The 21,526-nt window shown below is 38.7% G+C and overlaps 1 protein-coding gene and 1 non-coding gene across 2 annotated transcripts in view; one reads left to right on the top strand and one right to left on the bottom strand.

Moving 5' to 3' along the window:
* The window catches only part of CSMD1 (CUB and Sushi multiple domains 1), a 2,078,553-nt gene that overhangs the window by 1,391,945 nt on the left and 665,082 nt on the right, over positions 1 to 21,526 (top strand). The window lies entirely within an intron of this gene.
* LOC120865916 lies at positions 20,627 to 20,728 on the bottom strand. Its single transcript, XR_005721558.1, has one exon. It is a non-coding gene; the product is annotated as a U6 spliceosomal RNA (small nuclear RNA).

Raw genomic sequence — 21,526 nt, 5'->3', positions numbered from 1 at the left:
TTTGATTACAAAAACCTGTCTGGAACAGGCCCCCCTGCCACAGCTGACTGAGACATCCACTGGACTGCCCCCTCCCATTTGAAAACTCCTCTGCAGAACTGTATTTACCCACATGCAATGCAAAGCACCCTCCAGTATTTTGTCCAAGGCTAGCAAATTTGAGATTTCTGTTTTAAGTTTATTATCATTTTGTTTCCTAATGCAAGAAATCTATTAATCCACAGCCCACCATGTAAAATACTACTTATAGTGTGGGAAGTTACTCATTATTGCCATTTTATAACATTCTCATTATCTTTAAGTTTTGACAATTATGAATAAAGTGGCTATAAATACCCACGTGCAGGTTTCTGTGTGGACGTAAGTTTCCAGCTCCTTTGGGTAAACCCCAAGAAGTGTGATTGCTGGGTCATACGGTGAGAGTGGGTTTAGTTTTGTAAGAAACCACCAAATGATCCTCCAAAGTGGCTGTGCCAACCGGCATTTCCACCAGCAATGAATGAGTTTCTGTTGCTCCACATATTCACCAGCATTTGCTGTTGCCCATGCTTTGAATTTTCACCGTTTTAATAGGCGTGCAGTGGTATCTCGTTGTTGTTTCATCTGCACCCCCTGGTGATTTATGATGTATAGTATCTTTCCATATGCCTGTTTGTCATCTGTATATTTTCCTTTGGGAAGTGTCTGTCCAAATATCTAACGCATTTTACTTGAGTTTTTTTTTATTTTCCTACAATTGAGTTTTTTTTGGGGGGGGGGATTTTATTCTTTTTTTTTTTTAATTTAAACTTATTTAGTTTTAAGAGTTCTTTGTATGCTTTGGATAATAGTTCTTTTCAGATGTATCATTTGTAAATATTTTCTTCACATCTGTGGCTTAGTTTCTTATTCTCATGTTATAGAGCAGAATTTTTAAATTTTAATTAAGTTCAACATCTCAGGTTTTTACAGATTATTCTTTTTCATTTATATTTAAAAAGTCACTGACAAACCCTAGGTCATTTAGGTTAACTCCTCTTACCTTCTAGGAGTTGTAGTTTTGCATTTTACATTGAGGTCTTTGGTCCATTTTGAGCTAACTTTTTTGTGAAGAATGTAAGATCTGTGTATAGGTTAATTTTTTTGCATGTGGATGTCCATTGGTTCCAGCACCATCTGTGGAAACGTCAATCTTTTCTCCTTTGTATTGCCTTTGCTCCTTTGTCAGAAAAGATCAGTTGGCTATAATATTTGTTTGGGTCTATTTCTAGACTTCCTATTACATTCCATTCCTCTATTTGTATATATTACCACTATCCCAAAGGCTTGATAATTGTAGCTTTAAGGTCTTATTCGTTCTTGACAGTATCTCAGAATTTGCATCATGCTACAGTTTCACCTGGAACTTATACAATGTTAAGTGTTTTGTTTTGTTTTGTTGTTTTTTTTTTTTTTTAATTGAGGAGGAAAGAAAATTCAGAGTGTCTTAGAGAAATCTTGCAGAAGGACACTAAATTTCAGTTCTCTCAAAATCTAGAATTTACATACTTTTCTCAACAGTTTTTCTCCCCACCATTTCATTTTACATATAATAATTATAAATAGTTGCTAAAATTTATTAGGCACATGCATTGTAAGAAAGTTTTACACATATAAGAAAGAGTAATTTTTACAGTCCATCTAAGAAATTACTATGTCCATTTTACATTATGGAACTGAGACTCACAGTGGGGTACCTAGGTTCACAAAGCAAATACCAAGTCTGGTATCCGAATGGTAAATTCCTCTCTGTAATAATTACCTTATCTTTCTAAATATTGCTGGAAGATCAATCCTTCTAATGGAATTTTGAAAAAAAAAAAAAAACTTGAAGACTTACCACATTTAAAATTGGTGCTTTACATTTCTGTTATATTCCATTTCCAAACAAAAGAGACAATATTTCTGATTTTGGATAAAAATACTGTTGTACTTATTCACTTATCCATGCGACAAATATTCACTGTACTCAATTGATGCCTTTTTATGTCCTTTTATTTAATCTCAACATGAAGGTGCTGCAGTTACTTTAGAACAGTTACACAGTCTCAGTGTTCTGGGTCCCAACACACTGAAATCTTTGTAAACAGATTTAATGAGCAAAGAAATACTTTTGGGTTTTACTAAAAATTTCAGAATCCCCACCCCCTGGTGGGCTACTGTCCATGGGGTCACAAAGAGTCAGATATGACTGAGCAATACGGCACAGCACAAAACTTTTAAGATATAAAAAGGAGAAGTACTAAAGTTCGGGTAAGCAATGAGAATGAGCAGAAAGGAGGAATAAGGATTAGTGAAAGGAGGGGAATGGAATTGACTCCAAGGTCCATTGGCCTCTCATCACCATGGTAATGGAGACATCTGTCCTAGTGGACAGAGGACCAAGATGGATGACCAAAGCTCCACCAGCTCCTCCTCTCCGTACAGCCTTAAGTGGAACAGAAGTCAAGTGTTTTTACAGGTTGGGCTTTACTATAACTCAAGGTCCTGCTGTCTTCAAGACAGCTGTTTGTTTGCAGAGGCCATCAGCCATTAATCAGAGAGACGGGGCTGAAGTTGCTGCCAGCCCAGCAGGCCCAGCATGTGGCTTTCAGAGCAAACCACCAGGTAAACAATACTGTGAAATGGCTGAGCTCCTCAAAAAATTGCCTAGAGACCAGTCTATTTAAGCTGGAAGAAAAATAGCAGTTCTGCAGAGAATATCTGCAAGAAAAGTAGAGAAAATAAAAGCAGAAAAATTTCCCATTGTAAATGTCTTAAGTTTTATAGCTTTATCAATAAGGACCCTGCTTTCAAAATTTATTTTAAAGGTAATATTCATTAGGCTTAAAATAGAAGCAGAATTGTTTCCCCCTTAAATAGAGCTCCCCTGTTCTTCATCAGCTATGATAGTTGCTGTTTTCTCTTACCCATCTACAAACAGGAGACAGCCGCTGACAGTTCTTTCATCTGCTGTCCACAGGGTAACCATATACTTTATTCTCCAAACCTGGGACTTTTTTTGCTTGCTATAATTGTTAGACTGGACATAACAACAGCAGATCTAAATTGGGACAGTTCCCAGGCACACCAGGACGTAAGGCCCCCTACACCGCACACAGTTACTTCAAGGAGAGAAGTGTGACTAGATCACACTGGTAGTCACTGCTTTAAATCTAAATGGGATCCTGTATTTTTATTGGACTCAAATGGATTTTTTATATTGTAATGTGCTTCAATATAATTCTTTAGCCCTTCACCCACATTTCACTATTAATCTACTGTTCATACATTTGAATACATTTCTGCAAAATATGGAAAAGACACTTACATTAAAAATTCCTCAGTATGCTACCAGATAGAAAGAAACAGGCCAGAAGACAATCTTATAATTTATATGGTCTTTCCACCTGTTTTGCAAAAGTAAAAACAAACTAAGGGACGTTGAGTCTCTTCCCTAAGGTCACATTGCTACCTACAAAAGACAGACCTTTTATGAGTGCCTTTCCAAAGCATACTCCAAGCCACTGTCATTATCCATGAAACACAGAACTCAAACAGATGAGCCACATCTGACTCTATAGAAATAAACCCAAACTTAGCACCAAATGATAGTGTCACAATGGTAGAATTTCTACCCTCCAAAAGACAATTAGACTGCTGAGTCATTCAGTTCAAAACAATGAGTGAAATTAGCCCCCAGACAACTTTATTTTGTACCCATCTTTTAGCTAAAAAAATAAGAATGATGGCTTCACTTATCGAGCTTGGAATCAGATTTTATCAGTCAAATTAAATGTGTCTAAAAAAATGTCATCAAAAGACTGGCTCCCAAAATTCATCTACATTTTCTGTAATGAACCTAACAAGTTAATTTAGAATGAATAGATCTCTTATTTTTGCTTCAGAAAGCAGGCTTGATTTATGTTGGTCCTTCTTTCTTTCCATATTTAGTCAGATGTAATTGACATATGACGATGTACAAATACGAGACAGTGATTTGATGTAGGTGTATTTTGCAAAATGATTACCAGTATAATGTTAGTTAACACATCCGTATGGTTGTTCATTCGCTAAGCCACTTCCAACTCTTTGTGACCCTGCAGACTGCAGCACGCCAGGCTCCTCTGTCCTGCACTGTCTCCCAGAGTTTGCTCAAATTCAGCCCACTGAGTTGGTGATGCCATCCAACCATCTCATCCTCTGTCACCCCCTTCTTCTACCTTCAGTCCTTTCCAGTGTCAGGGTCTTTTCCAAAGAGTTGGCTCTTGGCATCAGATGGTCAAGTATCGGGCTTCAGTCCTTCCACTGAATATTCAGGGTTTATTCTCATAAGGAATGACTGGTTTGATCTCCTTGTAGCCCAAGATACTCTCAAAAGTCTTATCCAGCACCACAGCTCGAAAGCATCAGTTTTTTGGCACTCAGCCTTTTTATGGTCCAACGCCCACAACCTCACATGACTACTGGAAAAAACATAGCTTTGACTATACAGACTTTTGCTGGCAAAATAATGTCTTTTTCTTAATATGCTGTCTAGGTTTGTCATAGCTTTCCTTCCAAGAAGAAAGCGCCTTTTTAATTTCATGCCTGCAGTCACTGTCCATAGTGATTTTGTAGCCCAAGAAAATAAAACCTGTCACTCTTCTACTTTTCCCCTTATATTTGCCATGAAGTGATAGGACTGGATGCCATGAAGTTAGTTTTTTTGAATGTTGAGTTTTAGGCCAGCTTTTTCACTCTCCTCCTTCACTTTCATCAAGAGGCTCTTTAGTTCCTCCTTGTTTTCTGCCATTAGGATGGTATCATCTGTATATTTGACGTTGCTGATATTTCTCCTGGAAATCGCGATTCCAGTTTATGATATATCCAGCCTGGCATTCCTCATGATGTACTCTGCATATAAGTTAAATAAGCAGGGTCATAATATACAGCCTTGATGAATTCCTTTCCCAGTTTTGAGCCAGTCCATTGTTCCAGGTGAGGTCCTAACTGTTGCTTCTTAATCTGCATAGGTTTCTCAGGAGGCAAGTAAGGTAGTCTGGTATTCCCATCTCTTTAAGACTTTTCCACAGTTTGTTGTGATCCACACAGTCAGAGGCTTTAATGGAGTTGATGAAGCACAAATAGATGTTTTTTCTGGAATTCCCTAGCTTTCTTGCTGGGGTCCAGCCCCGGTGGATCCAGGGAATTCGAAGGTGGGGACAGCATCAGTGTCCTTGGAAAAACACATATTTAATCACAGATATATAGAGAGATTAGAAATGGATAGTGTAGTAGGAGAATTAGTGGAGAAAAGGAGGCTGAATCTAGATGGGAATTCAGCTAGAGAAATGCGAGCAAGAAAGAAGCGACATGGGGGAATCAGTCTTTCCGGAAACTGATCCGATTTCTTTATTTTTTGGGTTTGCTTATATACCTTTTGTTACACATAGGGATGAATAGAGAGTCACGCGGGGGTCAGCAGTCCTAACCTTTATCAAATTCAGGTGCTTCACATAAATGTATTAAAAAAAGGTCTTAGGGATATTACATCATCTTCTGGCCATGTGTGAGACCTGCTGACATTTTATGATCCTTTCTTTCTGATAACCAAAAAACGTATTTCTTCCAAGGATGTTTTTTCTTAAACCAGGTACTACCCTCCAAATAAAGTTACATTCCTATAGGGTGAGGGTGTAGTGAGTTACAATCAAGAAAGGAATTTATTTAACCCAAGGTTAACATGATCAATCTTAAAGGTTAATACTTATTTCTCCTACATGCTTAAAGGTTACTACTTATTTCTCCTATATGTTAGTTATATTCGTTATAAGGGCAGGGAACATGGAGATTTAGCAGCAAATATCAGCCCAACAAATGAAAATCCTTTCACCAATGCTCCCCTTAAGATCTATTTAGTCTTTTTTTTTTTTCTGCTTTTTTTTTATTTTTTATTTTACTTTACAATTCTGTATTGGTTTTGCCATACATTGACATGGATCCACCACGGGTGTACATGCGTTCCCAAACATGAACCCCCCCCCCTCCCCACAACATCTCTATTTAGTCTTAAGATAGTGATAAAGTTACATTTTTACATAGCAAGGACACAATGATTTATAACAAAGTACAGTGATCTATTACAAAAGAGAAAATTCATTAACTCAAAAAGTCTAGTATTGCTAACATCAAAAACTACTATATTTCCTTTTCTATATTCCAAATACATTGATTAATATATTCCCAGGTGCCTAAGGATATGGAGGCCTGGCGGCAATCGTTGACTCAACAATGAGAAAAGCCCTATGCTAATTAAGACTCTCAAAATACTCCAAAACTCTCTGTGCTGTTTATGGTTGAGAGGTAGTAAACAATCATGTGCTAGTGGCAGGAGTATGGATAATCCTGTCACACAAGCTAGCCTGTCAGCAGAGAGGTTTGACCTGAGACATCCTTGTCCCACCCAGGGAGGGAATTAGCAGCAATTATTGACACAACAAATGAAAAACCCTTCACCAATATAATTCCTGACCAACCCACTATACTAATAATTTCCAACTCCCCAAAAGAATTTGCCTTTAGTAAGTCTAAAACACCTCGTGCCTCTCAGGTTGGGAGGCTGTAAACAATCACATGTGGCCAGACGAACCTATACAGGCGGGCTAGATAACCTTCAGAGGAGTCCATAAGCTGAAACACTCTTGTCACGCCCAAGAATTTTTATTGCCTTGGAGCTGCACGTTTACTCCTTCTCCGAGAGAAACGGTTATGAGGGAGAGCATAAAACAGACTCTGGTTTTGGGGTAGATGCTCGGGAACAGGGGGTTTCCTGAGGCTTGATCATGCCTTTGCGTATGCCAAGCCTCCTTCCTCATGACCTTTGCCATGGGTGGAGTTCCTCACGCTGGCCCCCTACACTTTCTCTTTTATCCAGTGAATGTCAGCAATTTGATTTCTGGTTCCTCTGTGCATCTGGAGGTCCTTGGTTCATGTACTGTTAGAGCCTAGCTTGTAGTGTTTTGAGTATTACCTTTCTTGCATGAGTACAATTGTGCAGTAGCTTGAGCATTCTTTGGCACTTCCTTCTTTGGGATTGGAATGAAAACTGATCTTTTTCCAGTCCTGTGTCCACTGCTGAGTTTTCCAAATTTGCTGATATATTGAATACAACACTTTAATAATATCATCTTTTAGGATTTTAAATAGTTCAGCTAGAATTTCCTTACCTCCACTAGCTTTGTTTGTAGTAATGCTTCTTAAGGCCCACTTGACTTCACACTCCAGGATATCTTGCTCTACATGACCACACCATTATGGTTATCACTATCATTAAGACTCTTTTTGTACAGTTCTTCTGTGTATTCTTGCCACCTCTTCTTAATCTCTTCTGCCTCTGTTAGCTCCTATTTCTGCCCTTTATCATGCACATCTTTGCAGGAAATTTTCCCTTGGTATCTCTAATTTTCTTGAAGATATTTCTAGTCTTTCTCGTTCTATTGTATTCCTCTATTTCTTTGCATTGTTCATTGAAGAAGGTTTTCTTTTCTCTCCTTGTTATTCTCTGGAAATCTTTCTTCAGTTGGGTATATATTTCCCATTTCCCCTTGCTTTTCACTTCTTTTCTTTTCTCAGTTATTTGTAAAGCCTCCTTAGATAACCATGTTGCCTTCTTATATTTCTTTTTCTGGGGGATGGTTTTGGTCACCACCTCCTGTGCAGTGTTAAGAATCTCCATCCATAGTTTTTCAGACATTCTGTCTACCAGCTCTAATCCCTTGAATATATTTGTCACCTACACCGCATAGTCAGAAGGGATTTGATTTAGCTCATACCTGAATGGTCAACTATTTTCCAACACTGTACTCAATTTAAGCCTGAATTTTGCCACGAGGAGCTCATGATCTGAGCCACAGTCAGCTCTTGGTCTTGTTTTTGCTGACTATATAGAGCTTCTCCATCTTCAGCTCAAAGAATATAATCAATCTTATTTTGGTATTTACCATCTGGTGATGTCCATGTATAGAGTTGTCTCTTGTGTTGTTGGAAAAGGGTGTTTTTTATGATCAGTGAGTTCTCTTGACAAAACTCTGTTAGCCTTTGCCCTGCTTTATTTTACACTCCAAGGCCAAACTTGCCTGTTAACTCCAGGTGTCTCTTGGTTTCCTGCTTTTGTCTTCCCATCCCCTATGTTGAAAAAGACATCATTTGTGGTGTTAATTTTAGAAGGTCTTATAGGTCTTCATAGAGCCGGTCTGCTTCAGCTTCTTTGGCATCAGTGGTTGGAGCATAGACTCAGATTACTGTGCTATTGAATGGTTTGCCTTGGAAATGAACTGAGATCAATCTGTTGGAGATTGCACTCAAGTACTTCATTTCATACTCTTGTTGACTATGAGGCCTACTCCAGGTCTTTTAAGGGATCCTGGCCCACAGTAGTAGATATAATAGTCATCTAAATTAAATCTGTTTCATTTAGTTCACTGATTGCTAAGATGTCGATGTTCACTCTTGCCATCTCCTGCCTGACCACGTGCAATTTACCTTGATTCATGGACCTCGCATTCTAGGTTCCTCGGCAATATTGTTCTTTATAGCACCGGAGTTTACTTTCACCACAAGACACATCCACAATTGAGAGTCATTTCAGCTTCAGCCCAGACACTTCATTCTTTCTAAAGCTATTAGTAATTACTCTCACTCTTTCCCCATTGGACACCTTCTGACCTGGGGGGTTCATCTTCCAGTATCATCTTTTTGCCTTACACTCTGTTCATGGGATTCTCCTGGCAAGAACACTGGAGTGGTTTCCCTTTCCTTTATACAGTGGACCATGTTTTGTCAACCCTATCACTTCATACACTTACTGTTATTTTTGTGGTGAAAATTTTGGAGATCTCCTTTGGGCTTCCCTGGTAGCTCAGAGGTTAAAGCGTCTGCCTGCAGTGTGGGAGACCTGGGTTTGATCCCTGGGTCAGGAAGATCCACTGGAGAAGGAAATGTCAACCCACTCGAGTATTCTTGCCTGGGAAATCCACGGACGGAGGAGCCTAGTGGGCTACAGTCCACCGGGTCACAGAGAGTCGGACATGACTGAGCGACTTCATTTTTCACTTTCACTTTCTCGACAACTTTCAAATATACATTGTTATTAGACTCAGTCCCCATGCACATTGTACCCTCACTTTTTTTTTTCTTTATACATTCATTTCCACGTCTTGGTCATTATGAATAATGCTGCAGTGAGCACGGTGGTGCAGATTTACATGAGTTCACTTCCTTGGGATGTGCACCCAGAATTGGGACTGCTGGATCATGTGGTTCTATTTTTATATTTTTGAGGAACCTCCATACAGATTTTTCTGTGGCAGCTGCATCAGTTTACATGCTCACCATATGTTGATCCTTTTAAGTGAAGTCTGCCTGAATCTAGAAATGTTAGTTCCAAAAATGAACTAGCTTATTGCACTTTATTCCAAAGGTAGTTTAAGGATAAAATTTGGCTGAGTTCTTCTCTCCCTTGCTTTGAATCCAAATAAAGAATCTGAAACTGCTTAAAGTATATAGAAATAGTGAATGTAATAAATGTTTTGATGGAAATCCTAGAGTCAGCATGAAATATGATCTGTGTAATTCAGAATGAGGGTGGCTCTGCTTAGCTGCACTAATGTATGACTCTACCATCTGTGCCATTATCCAAAACTGGACTTGAAAGAGATCAAAACATAGGAATAAGATAGTGCAGTCTGATTTTGGATGGCAAGTAAGAGGATAGAATATATGCACATCATTTGCCAAGAAAGGGAAAACTCCAAAATGTGCATTTAGATACGAATAAGTATGAAAGAGTCATTAAGAAAATATATAATTTTAAAGTTGTTTGTTTCTATATTTAGATTAAGTCATCATTAAACTAAAATAGAATAAACTTTAGACTATTATTTCAAGCATGTTCACATGAGATTAGACCATGGTTTTCAATCATGTGAAACCAAACTTTACATTTTTCTAAATTTTCTAAAACACAGTATCCTAGTACTATCTGTCACATATTAACTCAATAAATAGTATCAAATAAAATGAAGCAAACTTCTAGCTTAGTTCAGTTCAGTTCAGTCGCTCAGTCGTGTCCAACTCTGTGACCCCATGAATCACAGCACGCCAGGCCTCCCTGTCCATCACCAACTCCCGGAGTTCACTCAGATTCACTTCCATTGAGTCACTGATGCCATCCAACCATCTCATCCTCTGTCGTCCCCTTCTCCTGCCCCCAATTCCTCCCAGCTCAAAGTCTTTTCCAATGAGTCAACTCTGCATGAGGTGGCCAAAGTATTGGAGTTTCGGCTTCAGCATCATTCCTTCCAAAGAAATCCCAGGGCTGATCTCCTTCAGAATGGACTGGTTGGATCTCCTTGCAGTCCAAGGGACTCTCAAGAGTCTCCTTCAACACCACAGTTCAAAAGCATCAAATCTTCGGCACTCAGCCTTCTTCACAGTCCAACTCTCACATCCATACATGACCACTGGGAAAACCATAGCCTTGACTAGACGGACCTTAGTTGGCAAAGTAATGTCTCTGCTTTTGAATATGCTCTCTAGGTTGGTCATAACTTTTCTTCCAAGGAGTAAGCATCTTTTAATTTCATGGCTGCAGTCACCATCTGCAGTGATTTTGGAGCCATCAAAAATAAAGTCTGATGCTGTTTCCGCTGTTTCCACTCTTTCCCCATCTGTTTCCCATGAAATGATGGGACCAGATGCCATGATCTTCATTTTCTGAATGTTGAGCTTTAAGCCAACTTTTTCACTCTCCTCTTTCACTTTCATCATGAGGCTTTTTTAGTTCCTCTTCAGCTTAAATTCAATGAATATCCTGTACATATTAAGATTTGGGGCAAAATATTTTGATATCCAGCTAAGTAAAGCAGATATAATTTATTTGAGGAAAAACAAACAAACAATGAATTGGAAGTCTGAAGTCCTGGCTTTGAATGTAATTTATGTGTTATGTATTTTTTGGTAATTTATCAGCCTTCTTGCTCAATAATCTCGAGGAAAAATGATGACAATCTCACAAAATAATTATATATATATATATATATATATATATATATATATATATATATATTAGAGTAAGAGAGTATAAAAACATTCTAAGTAGAAGAAAGACAAAGCACAAAATTGATATAAACAAAATGCTTTAAAATATTTAATCTTTCTTTCAATCCTTTGACACAGTGCTCAAATGCCCCCCGATCTGGAAGAACACTGAGACTTACATATGAGTACTCATGGAAGAGGTGGTGTTAGAATTTTCAGTTCCCTTCAGGCAGATAGTTTCACACCATTACATGCAATTGCTTTAGAAAAGAAGCAGTAGTGATGCAGTGCCCAGAATAAACAGCTCACTTGTGACTTTGTGAGACTCAGTAAAAGAACGAAATGAAAGAGCTCTGTCTCTGCTGATCCATGCCTGTCTGGGTCCACATCCCAGGGATTACCATTATTAACCATGCTTTAAAGAGAGGTGTGTGCCCAGAAACCTGGTATATCGATGCAGCTTCCCTGCTCCTCAAACTCATTCCCATCTTCTTCCATCCAGGAAAGAGTGTTCCTTTAGGGGAAGATATTTGATAATAGAAGAAAAAGATGGGATGGGTAAATCAAAGTTGTTCTGAAGTAGAGAATTTAATTGAAATACAAGTTTTGCATTATCTACAAAAGGATAAAGATAAAGGATATTTATCTGCATAAAAAAGAGAAAAAATAATTGACTTTCCTTGGAGTGGAGTGGCTGGTAAAGTCTTGAAAGTGAAAACTATGGAACTGATTCTGGAAATGGAGTGGGTGTTTTCTTTAGTTCTCTTAAACTCAGTTGTATGCTGGTAAACGGTTAATAGCCAGTTGGGTAGAAGAGCTTAATTTATAGCATTCTCTAATCTGCTTGGTCTAAACTCTTCCACGCTGACCAATGCCTAGCTATCCACATAGAGTCACTGGATATGACATTGGGAAGAGATGGGCATTAGTGCTCTCTTTTGTAATATTTCCACCAGGCAATACTTCAGGAGTGCAGAAGAATGCCAAATACAGTAAAATAATTAGGAATGTATGAGATCTGAGTAGTTATTACCTCTATTTTTAATATAATTGCTTTTATTTTAAGTTTACATAATTTAATCACTAATATTGATTATTTTTAGCAGTCAGCTTGCAACTTTCCTGAGTATTTAGCATTGGTTTCTCACATTCAATTTTTCACACTCTTTCAGAGATATGGTAACCAGAATGTAAGGGCATATTCTAAATGCTGACACATGCTATAATTTAAAGAGAAGAAGATAATTATTTGCCAGCCCTTGAGGGCAAGAGTTATTAGGAAGATCTTAAGATTCTCCCTGTATTCTTGAGGTATGGTTTGAGATCCTTTAACTGATAGATAAAGTTTGGGTTTCGGCAGACCTCTTCAGTATTCTTGCCTGGAGAAGCCCATGAACACCGTGAAAAGGCAAAAGAATATGACACTGAAAGATGGACTCCCCAGGTCGGTGGGCGCCCAAGATGCTACTACAGAAGAGTGGAAAAATAGCTCCAGAAAAAGCAAAGAGACTGAACCAAAGCAAAACAACTCCAAGTCGTGGACGTGACTGATGATGGAAATCCAATGCTGTAAAGAACAATATTGCTTAGGAACCTGGAATATTAGGCCCATGAATCAAGGTAAAATGGAAATGGTCAAACAGGAGAGGGCAAGAGTGAACACTGACATTTTAGCAATCAGTGAACTAAAATGGACCGGAATGAGCTAATTTAATTTAGATAACTGTTATATCTAAGACTGTGGGCAAGAATCCCTTAGATGAAATAGAGTAGCCATCAGGGTCAACAAAAGAGTATGAAATGCAGTACTTGAGTGCAATCTAAAAAAGACAGAATGATCTCAGTTCGTTTCCAAGGCAAACCATTCAATATCACAGTAATCCAAGACTATGCCCCAACCACTAAGAAGCAGAAGTTGAACAGTATGAAGAGCTTCAAGACCTTCTAGAACTAACACCAAAAAAGATGCCCTTTTAATCACAGGGCACTAGATGGAAAAAGTAGGAAGTCAAGAGATACCTAGAGTAAATAACAGGCACATTTTGCCTTGGGGTACAAAATGAAGCAGGGCAAAGGCTAACAGAGTTTTGCCAAGAGAACACACTGGTCATAGCAAACATCCTCTTCCAAAAACACAAGAGATGACTGTACACATGGACATCATCAGATGGTCAATACTGAAATCGTATTGATTATAATCTTTGTAGCCAAAGATAAAGAAGCTCTATAGAGTCAGCAAAAACAAGACCAGGAGCTGCCTGTGACTCAGATCATGAATTCCTTATTGCAAAATTCACTTGAACTGAAGAAAGTAGGGAAAACCATTAGACCATTCAGGTATAACCTAAATCAAATCCCTTATGATTATAGAGTGGAAGTGTCAAATAGATCCAAGGGATTAGATTTGATAGACTGCCTAAAGAACAATGGAGAGAGTTACAATAAACTGTACAATGCCAGTAGTACAAAATTGTACAAAGTACAACTGTACACAGATGTACAAAGACAGATGTACAAAGTACAATGACAGTTCTACAAAGGTACAGTCACAGAGTTACAATGACTAAAAGTTATTGTAGAAACACAGTTGTACGCTATGTAGAACTATGGACAGAGTTACAATAACAGTTGTAACAAAGTTACAAACTGTAGAATGACAGTTGTATAAAGCTGTAAAAAGTACAACTGTACAAAGGTGTACAAAAGTACCACGAAGTTGTGCAAAGTACAACAAAGTTGTACAAAGCTGTTGTTGTACAAAGCTGTCTTTGTACAAAGACAGTTGTACAAAGTACAATAACAGTTATTCAAAGTCAGGCAGATAGACTGCCTGAAGAACTATGGACAGAGTTACAATGACAGTTTGTACAAAGTTACAACTATGTAACATTGTACAGGAGGCAGTGATCAAAGCCATCCCCAAGAAAAAGAAATGCAAAAAGGCAAAATGGTTGTCTGAGGAGGCCTCACGAATAGTTGAGAAAAGAAGAGAAGTGAAAGGCAAAGAAGAAAAGGAAAAATATATCCACCTGAATGCAGAGTTCCAAAGAATAGCCAGCAGAGATAAGAAAGCCTTCCTACATGATCAATGCAAAGAAATAGAGGGAAACAGTAGAATGGGGAAAATTAGAGACCTCTCCAAGAAAATTAGAGATACCAAGGGAACACTCCTTGCAAAGATGGGCACAATAAAAGATAGGAATGATATGGAACCAACAGAAGCAGAAGATATTAAGAAGAGGTGGCAGGAATACACAGTAGACCTATACAAAAAATTTCTTAATGGCCCAGATAACCATGATGGTGTGATCACACACCTAGAGCCAGACGTCCTGGAGTGCAAAGTCAAGTGGACCTTAGGAAGTATCACTACAAACAAAGCTAGTGGAAGTGATGAAATTCCAGTTGACCTATTTCAAATACTAAAAGATGATACTGTGAAAGTGCTGGTACTCAGTATCCCAGCAAATGTGGAAAACTCAGCAGTGACCATGGGATTGGGAAAGGTCCGTTTTCATTTCAATCCCAAAGAAAGGCAATGACAAAGAATGTTCAAACTACCACACAATTTCACTAATCTCACATGCTAGTAAAGTAATGCTCAAAATTCTCCCAGCTAGGCTTCAACAGTACATGAACCATAACTTCCAACTGTTCAAGCTGGATTTAGAAAAGTTAGAGGAACCACAGATCAAGTTGACAACATCCGCTGGATCACTGAAAAAGCAAGAGTTCCTGAATACATCATATGAAATGCCGGACTGGATGAAGCAGAAGCTGGAATCAAGACTGAAGGGAGAAATATCAATAACCTCAGATATGCAGATGACACCATGCCTATGGCAGAAAGTGAAGAGAAACTAAAGAGTTTATTGATGAAGGTGAAATAGGAGAGTGAAAAAGCTGGTTTGAAATTCTAGTCCCATCAGTTTATGGCAAATAGATGGGGGAAAAGTAGAAACAGTGATAGACTTTATTTTCTTCATCTCCAAAATCACTACAGATGGTGACTGTAGCCATGAAATTAAAAGACACTTGCTCCTTGGAAGAAAAGCTATGATGAACCTAGATAGCATATTAAAAAGCAGAAATATTACTTTACTGATAAAGGTCCATATAGTCAAAGTTATGGTTTTTGCAGTAGTCATATGTGGATGTGAGAGTTGGACCATAAAGAAAGCTAAGTGCCAAAGAATTGATGCTTTTGAATTCTGGTTCTGGGGAGAAGATTCTTGAGAGTCCCTTGGACTGCAAGGAGATCAAACCAGTCAATCCTAAAGGAAATCAGTTTTGAATGTTCATTGGAAGGACTGGTACTGAAGCTGAAGCTCCAAATCTTTGGTCACCTGATGTGATGAACTGACTCACTGGAAAAGACCCTGATGCTGGGAAAGATTGAAGGCAGGAGGAGGTGGGGATGACAGAGGATGAGACGGTTGGATGCTGTCACTAACTCAAGGGACATGAGTTTGAGCAAGCTCTGGGATTTGGCGATGGACAGGGAAGCCTGGCATGCTGCAGTCCATGGCATCTCAAAGAGTCTGACACAACTGAGTGACTGAACTGAACAGATAAACATTATGTAAATTTTATGAACTTATCTTCTGGAATCAAGATTCCCAGGAGAAATAGCAGATATGCCGATCACCAACTCAATGGACATAAACTGGGTGAACTATGGGAGACAGTGAAGGACAGGGAAGCCTGGCATGCTGCAGTCCATGGGGGAAAGAGACTTGCTTAGAAACTGAACAACAACCACACGAACACATCAGGATCTTTTCTGTCTGTTTTCTGTCAGTTTCTACAAACATTGTAAGAAATCTTGTCCTTAGTAAAATTTATTCTAGATTGAGGTTTTTTAATACATATTTGATTGCAATGCTTGTGGATGAATAAAAATCACTGAAAAAAGTTTTCCGTATTATTGTTTTCTTCTGGTTTTACTTAACCAATTGTATTTTTATTGTTGAATTATTGTAGTTTCATTCTCATCAAAAACACAGGGAAGCTAAAAATGTATCATCATGAACTTTCTGGTGTAATTGGTGCCATAAGAAAAGAATGAAGATAAAGCTGAAAACTTGTTTTTATATACACAAAGTAAAAATTTATGATTTCAAAAGCACCAGAAAAAAATAGTTAGAATGCTTTGTAAATGCCCCAAACCAGAATGCAACATCCTGTACAAGCTGGTCGTGTGTTGTAACACAGCATTTAAAATGGCAAATCCCATCTTCTGAGGTGTGGGAGACACAGCCCAACGTCAGTAGACAAAGCTGTGTATGTGCTGATGTTTGGGCAGAGACTGACACAGCAAATGGTCTCTTCTCCATGACTCTTACTTTGTGGAAACTATGGTTTAAAATCTGTAAAGTTATTCTCTTCCCCAGTGCCATCTTTTAGGTTGAAATGCAAAAGAAAATAATAGTAATAGTAATAATGCTCACTGTCAACATTGCATTGATTTTGGTTCATTTATGAGCAAGTTATTTTCCTGACAAGCATGGCTCTCTAAGAAATGAGAACAAACTAAAGAGCAATGCACAGAGAAGGACAGCAGGGAGCCTGCACTTTTTGTGGCCTTCAGCACTTTACCTGGCCCTGGCCTGATTGAAACACATTTCTTCTAAATAAAGTACCTGATACAATTTTAGGAAAATATGTAAGTGCATCGGTTTTTTCCTTTTAGAAGATTCAGAACCTTGCTATGCTTTGAGAAAATACTAGATATAAAGAAAGACTCATAAAATTAAAATTTTGCAAGAATTTGAACTATTCTTTCTGATGAAATAAAAATCCTAGGAGTTTTAGAAGCTGATTATTCCTGTCAGTGGTGATCCTTGTAATCTTCATGGAATAACTATATCATACCTGAGATTTTGTGAAATCTTGTTGTGCCTACAGCTGCTTGGCATCCTAGAAAACTTGTCATGTATGTAGGGAAGGTGCCATTGTTGTTTCCATTTGCCCTGGAGGAAACTGAGGCTCCGGATTTCAACTAAATTTATTCACCTGAACATTCATTCATTTTCTCAACAGATAGATAAGCTGCTGATCATGCACCTTATTTATTTATTTTTTTGCTGAATATATTTGATAACAGTCTAGGCATCACGCCAGACTTTCCCACCTGGGGATCTGGCAAAGGAACTGGGAACTCCCAGGGAATTTGAATTTCGAGGACAGTGAGATTTGGTTACAGAACTTCTACGGGACTGGGGAAACAGAGACTCTTGAAGGGCACAGACAAAACCATGTGTGTACCAGGACCCACAGGAAAGGAGCTAGACCTGCTTGTCAGTTTCCTGTGGAGGTGTGAGCTGGCAGTGGCCTGCTGCAGGGACAGAAACAGCAGTCCTGGGAGGTGTGTGTTGGCACACGCCATCTTGCATGTCGCCATTAGCCCTGCCATAGAACCTGTAGAGTGAAGGAACACAGCCCCACCCATCAGCAGACAATTGGATTAAAGGTTTATTTAAAAAAAAAAAAAAAAGGTTTATTGAGCAAAACCCTGACCAGCAGAGCAAGATCCAACTTTCCCCACGGCCAGCCCCTCCCATCAGGAAGTCTGTATAAGCTTCATCCTCCTCCATCAGTGGGCAGACAGAAAAAACACGAAGTAGAATTCCATAGGGTCTAGAATAAAACCACAATCAGAGAGAGCTAACCAAAATGATCACATGGCCTTATGTAACTCAATAAAGCTACAAGCCCTACCGTGCTAGGCCACCAAAGATGGACAGGTCATGGTGGAGGGTTCTGACAAAACATGGACCACTGGAGAAGTAAATGGGAAACCACTCCAATATTCTTACCTTGAGAATTCCATGAACAGTATGAAAAGGCAAAAAGGATATAACACTGGAAATGAGCCCCCCAGGTCAGTAGGTGTCCAATATGCTACTAGGGAAGATCAGAGAAATAGCTCCAGAAAGAATGGAGAGGCTGAGCTAAAGCAGAAACTATACTCAGCTGTGGATGCATCTGGTGGTGAAAGTAAAGTCCTATCCTGGACTTTACCCCAGTCTGTACCCCAACCACCAATGCCAAAGAAACTGAACTGGACCAGGTCTATGAAGACCTACAAGATCTTCTAGAACTAACACCACAAAAATATGCTGTTTTTATCATACAGGATAGGAGTAAAAAAGTAGAAATTCAAGAGACCTGGAGTAACAGGCAAATTTGGCCTTCGAGTACAAAATGAAGCAGGGCAAAGACTAACAGAGTTTTGTCAAGAGAACCCACTGGTCATAGCAAACACCCTCTTCCAACAACACAAGAGAAGACTCTACACATGGACATCACCAGATGGTCAATACTGAAATCATATTGATTATGTTCTTTACAGCTGAATATGGAGAAGCTCTATACACTCCAGCAAAAGCAACACCTGGAGCTGACCAGGTTCAGATCATGAGCTCCTTATTGCAAAATTCAGGCTTAAATGGAAGAAAGTAGGGAAAACCAATAGACCATTCAGACATTACCTAAATCAAATCTCTTATGATTATGCAGTGGAGATGACTAATAGATTCAAGGGTTTAGATCTGGTAGATAGAGTGCCTGAAGAACTACAGACAGAGGTTCATAACATTGTAAAGAGGTGGTGACCAAAATCATCCCAAAGAAAAAGAGATGCAAGAAGGCAAAGTGGTTGTCTGAGGAGGCCTTACAAATAGCTGAGAAAAGAAGAGAAGAAAAATGCAATGGAGAAAGGGAAAGATACACCCACCTGAAGGCAGAGTTCCAGGGAATAGCAAGGAGAGATAAGAGAGCCTTCTTAAGTGAAAAATGCAAAGAAATAGAAGAAAACAGTAGAATGGGAAAGTCTAGAGATCTCTCCAAGAATATTGGAGACACCAAGGGAACATTTTATGCAAAGAGGGGCACAATAAAGGACAGGAAAAGCAAGGGCCTAGCAGAAGCAGAAGAGATTAAGAAGAGGTAGCAAGACTACACAGAAGAGCTATACAAAAAAAGTCTTAATGACCCTGAAAACCAGGAGGCTGTAGTCACTCACCTAGAGTCAGACATCCTGGAATGTGAAGTCAAGTGAGCCTTAGGAAGCATTACCAGGAACAAAGCTAGTGGAGGTGATGAAATTCCAGCTGAGCTATTTCAAATCCTAAAAGATAATGCTGTTAAATTGCTGGACTCAATATACCAGCAAGTTTGGAAACTGAGCAGTGGCCACAGGACTAGAAATTATCAGTTTTCATTCCAATCCCAAAGAAGGGCAATGGCAAAGAATGTTCAAACTATTGCACAGTTGTGCTCATTTCACTTGCTGGTTATGTAATGCTCAAAATCCTTCAAGCTAGGTTTCAACAGTATGTGAATAAAGGACCTGAAGATGTACAAGCTGGATTTAGAATAGAAATGGGAACCAGAAATCAAATTGTCAACAGCCATTGGATCGTTGAAAAAGCAAGAGAATTCCAGAAAGACATTTACTTCTGCTTAATTGAGACCGTGCTAAAGGCTTTGATTGTGTGGATCACAACAAACTGTTGAAAATTCTTAAAGAGATGTGCCTATCAGACCACCTTACCTGTCTCTTGAGGAACTTATATGCACGTCAAGAAGCAACAGTTAAAAACTTACATGGAACAATGGACTGGTTCAAAATTGGGAAAAGAGTATGTCAAGGCTGTACATTGTCACTCTGCTTATTTAACTTCTATGCAGTGTATGTCATGTGAAATCCTGGGCTGGATGAATCACAAGCTGGAATCAAGATTGCCAGGAGAAAGACTAACAACCTCAGGTATGCACATGATACCACACTAATGGCAGAAAGTGAAGAGGAACTAAAGAACCTCTTGATGAAGGTGAAAGAAGAGAATGAAAAGCTGGCTTAAAACTCAACATTCAAAAGACTAAGATCATGACATTCTGTCCCATCACTTCATGGCAAAAATGGGGAAAAAGTGAAAATAGTGACAGACTGTTTTCTTGGGCTCCAAAATCACTGCAGATGGTGATTGCAGCCATGAAATTAAAAGACACTTACTCCTTGGAAGAAAAACTGTGACAAGCCTGATAGCATATTAAAAAGCAGAGACCTAAATTTGCCAACAAAGATTCATATAATCAAAGCTGTTTTTCCAAATAGTCATGTATAGATGTGAGAGTTGGACCATAGAAATGACTGACAGCTGAAGAATTGATGCTTTTGAATTGTGATACTGGAGAATATTGTTGAGAGTCCCTTGGACAGCAAGGAGATCAAGCCAGTCAATCCTAAAGGAAATCAGCCCTGAATATTCATTTAAAGGCTGATACTGAAGCAAGCTCCAATAATTTGCCCAACTGATGTGAAGAACCAACCCATTGGAAAAGACCTTGAACCTGGCAAAGATTGAGGGCAGGAGAAGAACGGGGTGACAGGATGAGATGGTTAGATGGCAACCCTGACTCAATGGACATTAGTTTGAGCAAACTCTGGAGATAGTGAAGGACAGGGAAGCCTGGTGTGCTGCAGTACATTGGTTCACAAAGATTCAGACTTGACTTAGAGACTAAACAACAACAAATATTTGACCTAAATATGAAACACCTCATGAATTTGAACATCATCCGTTTTTAGGGTCCATGCTAACCTTCTCTGTCATTTGAATTTTAGTATCTGCATTACTAAACCAGCACCAATATATACTTTTATATGAACAGATATTTCATTGACATAATTTAATGGTTTTTGAGGCGTATTCTTCAATCTGTTCTTATGAGGATGAGAGAGAGGAGTGAAGAGAATGATTCTAAAGAAAGGAGAGTAGGGTATAGAAGCAGGAGCTCTTTCCAGCATGCTGAATAAAACAAAGGTAAAAAGCAAACCCTCAGAATCTCAACACTGAATTCATAGATTAGAGAGAACTGAGTCTCTGCCTGATTTTCACATTTCTAGGGCTGCTCTAAGGGACATTTCAGATATCAAGCTGCTTCCTTCGATAAATACCTCATTGTACCTCAGTGCTTACTTTAATTCATTTTAGATAAGATCTATAGCCTTGTTTACACACACCCTGAGACTTTGTGTTTATTCCATTTAAGTGATTTTTCACAATATTTCCCCCAGGGGTTATTTAGAACCCTGTTGAGTCAATTATTTGATTAAAATTAAGTTTGGTAACAAACAAACAAGATACTGATTATTTCTGTAACAAATTATATCTTATTTGGTCAAGACAATACATAAGTAAAGGATACATACAAACTAATATTCTTGCAGTAATTTTAAGTACAATTATTAGTATTCAGGATGTTAAATTTCAAACCAAGTAGAAAATTATTTTTCTAAGTGTTGTTAACCCCTTAGATTGTATATGTTCCTTGGATGTAATTAAAAAATATCAGATGGGTAACTTTATACATATATATGTGGGGGGGGAGGGGTAACTTTATACATATATATGTGGGGGGGGAGGGGTAACTTTATACATAT

Source organism: Oryx dammah, unplaced genomic scaffold (assembly GCF_014754425.2).
Source record: "Oryx dammah isolate SB20612 unplaced genomic scaffold, SCBI_Odam_1.1 HiC_scaffold_7, whole genome shotgun sequence".
NCBI classification, from domain to species: domain Eukaryota; kingdom Metazoa; phylum Chordata; class Mammalia; order Artiodactyla; family Bovidae; genus Oryx; species Oryx dammah.
Note: the sequence above shows the minus strand (reverse complement) of the source record. Positions and strands in the feature narration are given on the sequence as shown.